The sequence below is a fragment of the Mandrillus leucophaeus genome, unplaced genomic scaffold (genome assembly GCF_000951045.1).
Source record: "Mandrillus leucophaeus isolate KB7577 unplaced genomic scaffold, Mleu.le_1.0 Scaffold114, whole genome shotgun sequence".
NCBI lineage: Eukaryota > Metazoa > Chordata > Mammalia > Primates > Cercopithecidae > Mandrillus > Mandrillus leucophaeus.
This window is the reverse complement of record NW_012099654.1, coordinates 1,418,107-1,422,051: the sequence shown is the minus strand read 5'-3', so window position 1 is coordinate 1,422,051 and position 3,945 is coordinate 1,418,107.

The following is a 3,945-nucleotide window of genomic DNA, read 5'->3' as shown; positions in this document are numbered from 1 at the left end:
CAGGCTTGTGTTAGATAATTTTGCCTAGCCTAAGCTAATGTAAATGTTCTGAGCACATTTAATGTAGGCTAAGCTAAGCTATGATGTCAGGTAGGTTAGGTATAGTAAATGCACTTTTGATTTATGATATTTTCAACTTATGATGGCTTTATTGGGACATAATTGTATTGTAAGTTAGCCAGGGAGCATCTGTATATTAAAAAGCTGCTATGAACATCTGTGTACAAGTCTTTTTGTAGATACATGTTCTCATTTCTTTTGGATAAATACCTGGAGTGGGATTGGTAGATGACATGGTAAATATGTGTTTAAATTTATGAGAAACTGCCAAAGTATTTTCCAAAGTAATAGTAACATTTTACACTCCTACCAGGACTGTAGGAGACTTCCAGGCGCTCCACATCCTCACTGACACTTAGTATTGCCTGTCTCTTTAATTTTGGTTGTTCTGGTGGGTGTGAAATGGTATCTTGGTTTAGTTTTAATGTGCATTTTCCTAATGCCTATGGAATTTTTCTTTGCCTAATGGCTAATGAAGTTGGGTTCTTTCCATGTGCTTATTAGTCATTCATTCATCTTCTTTAGCAAAGGGTCTTTTCAAATATCTTGCTTATATTTAATTGGTCTGTCTTCACAGCTGAGTTGTAATAGGTCTTTTTATATTCACACTACAAGTCCTTTGTTAGATATATGTTTGCAAATATATTTTTTTCCCATTCTGTGGTTTCTCTTTCATCTTCCTAGTGGTGTTTTTCAATGAGCAAAAATATTAATTTTATAAAAGCTCAGTTTACTAATTATGTTTTTAATAGTTTGTGGGTTTAATGCTCTATTCAAGAAATATTTGCCTACACTAACGTTGCCAAGATTTTCTCCTAGGTTTTCTTCTAGGAGTTTTATGGTTTCCACTTTTACATGTTGCCTATTATACAATTTGAGTTAATTGTTGAGTATGGTGTGAGGCAAGGGCCAATACTTACATCTTTTGCCATGAATGTCCTAGCACCATTTGCTGAAGCACCCCTTTTCCCCATTGAAATGCCTTGGCACAAAAATCACTTGACCATACATGTGTGGGTCTATTTCTGGACTGTCTCTGCCTGGATGAAAGGTTAGGAAAACTATGGGTTTCTAATGAGAAAGTCAAGTTTAATTAATTATCCTCTGAATAGATATGCACTGGGGGTTTGGCAGCTGAAGCTTAATAGCTAATTGCAAGGACTGCCAGTGAATAGTGGGTAATCTACATCCCCAATTTCATGTTGGAGATGTCATAATTACTGTATATCACGGGACAGCAAGGCAGAGCAAATGGATACAAGCTGCAGCTCTCTAGAGGCATTCCATGATGCTGCTCTGAGAGTTGGAGAAAAGGTCCCAGTTGTCAACCACAGACTGCCACGAAGTCAGCAGTTTCAAGTAATGTGGTATGCACCCAACTGCCTTTGAATCATGGAACCAGAGAGACTACTGGATGGCCTCTAGCTGATCCCCTTCCACTAGGCCATTGATGCATCCAGTTATTTCAGACGATACCATTTTCCCCTTTCCTTCCAACCCCATCTCCTATTCAGCCAGTTTCCTTTAGTAGTTAGATATCAGGCAGGGTTCCTGTAATTCACTGTATTGAAAGCATTTGGCAAAATTCAGCACCCCTTCATGATAAAATGTTATCATCAATCTTAGAATAGAAGAGGACTCAACTTGAGAAAGAACATCTACAAAAAATGTACAGGTAACATTGTACCTAATGCTACAAGACAATGTTTTTCCCCAACGTTGAAAAATCACTTTGGTTGCAGAATGAAGAATGGCTTGTGGAGAGATGGGTAAAAGTCAATGATATAATTGCATCTAGGAAGTTATGGCAATAGTTCAGGTGAAGATGAGAGCTTAGACTTGCATGGCAGCAATAGAAATGAGACGTATTTAGGAAGATGGGGCTCATTCACAGATTGGGGATTATTCACAAATTGAGGGAGAGATCTAAATATAACTGCTAGGTATTAGCTTACCCAGCTGGATGGATAGTGCTGCCATTCATTGGGCACAAAAATCAGGATGATTTTCTCTATACCATGGCCCCTAAAAGTCAATTAGAAGAGTCTGATATCTGTGGATGATATCTGTATTCAGAATGGAGGTGAGGTATTTTCAAGTACATGAAACTGTGTTTACATACACAGGGCTCCCTGACTGCAGAAAGTAATTGAAGGAAAAAGCAGGTCTTATGAAGTAAATTACTGGGGAGACATGCCAATACTGAAATACTGGAGAAGAGGGGAGAATTATATATTTCAAGGTGCTTTACAACAAGCTCTTTAACATATTATCTGATTTAAGTATTACCACAGCCATGTGAAGTAGAATTTTTTTGATACCTGTTTTTAGATGAGGATTGGAGTCCCAATTTATTAAATGATTTGTCCGAAACTATTCAATGATGAAAGGTTTTAAATGTAAATCTCCTGATTGCAGTGTCCCTAATCTTTTCAGTGCTACAGTAAAGGTTAATTTCAGCTAAGAAGAGAGTCATTGGAAGGAATTCAGGTCTGCAGACTGGGTCCTCTCTAATAGGCTATTTCTCTTTTCTCCCACCCAGTTAAATCCTACTCATCCTTTGAGACTCTGTTCTGATTGTTCATCTCCTGTAAATCGTTTGCACCCATTCCTACTTACTGATTACTTCCTTTTTAAAAAAAATTTAAATTATATGTTATTTAATGTAATATGTTAAAATAGTATAGTTTCAACATGCTATCAATATAAAAATGATATTTCACATTTTTCTGTACCAAATATTTGAAACCCAGCATGTATTTTATACTTACAATGAATCATAATTGGAAGTAGTCTCATTTCCAGTACTTACTGGCTAGTGGCTTCTGTACTGGACAGCACAGGTCTACAGTCTAACCCCTTCTAACCTTCAGTGTGATACTCACCTTAAAATGTACAAAAAGAGGTGCATAATAGTTGATCCAAAATTAAATAATGCTCTGTTAAAAGGGGAAGTGAAAGACAAAATATCTTAACATTTGGACCTTATCTGATTACCAAGAGACATTTTACGGTGATTGAAGAATGGCTAAGCAAATCTTTTTGACATTATTTTTACAAATACTTTGCAGACTGGTTTTCTCTTTCCATTACCTCATTGAAAGTCTGTCTGGGCACCTAGTTATTTTGTTCTATTTCTCCACTTAACAGTTGTTCATTCTGATGTATCTCAAAATAATAATATTGACAATAATGATATTGACAAACCCATAGTCAATATCATACTGAATGGGCAAAAACTGGAAGCATTCCCTTTGAAAACCAGTGGAAGACAAGGATGCCCTCTCTCACCCCTCCTATCCAACATAGTGTTGGAAGTTCTGGCTAGGGTAATCAGGCAAGAGAAATAAATAAAGGTATTCAATTAGGAAAAGAGGAAGTCAAATCGTCTCTGTTTGCAGATGGCATGATTGTATATTTAGAAAACCCCATCGTCTCAGCCCAAAATCTCCTTAAGCTCATAAGCAACTTCAGCAAAGTCTCAGGATACAAAATCAATATGCAAAAATCACAAACATTCCTCTACACCAATAATAGACAAACAGAGAGCCAAATCATGAGTGAAATCCCATTCACAATTGCTACAAAGAGAATAAAATACCTAGGAATCCAACTTAAAAAGGATGTGATGGACCTCTTCAAGGAGAACTACAAACAACTGTTCAATGAAATAAAAGAGGACACAAATGAAAGAACATTCCATGCTCATGGATAGGAAGAATTAATATCTTGAAAATGGCCATACCACCCAAGGTAGTTTATAGATTCAATGCTATCCCCATCAAGCTACCACTGACTTTCTTCACAGAATTGGAACAAACTACTTTAAAGTTCACATGGAACCAAAAAAGAGCCCGCATTTCCAAGACAATCCTAAGCAAAAAA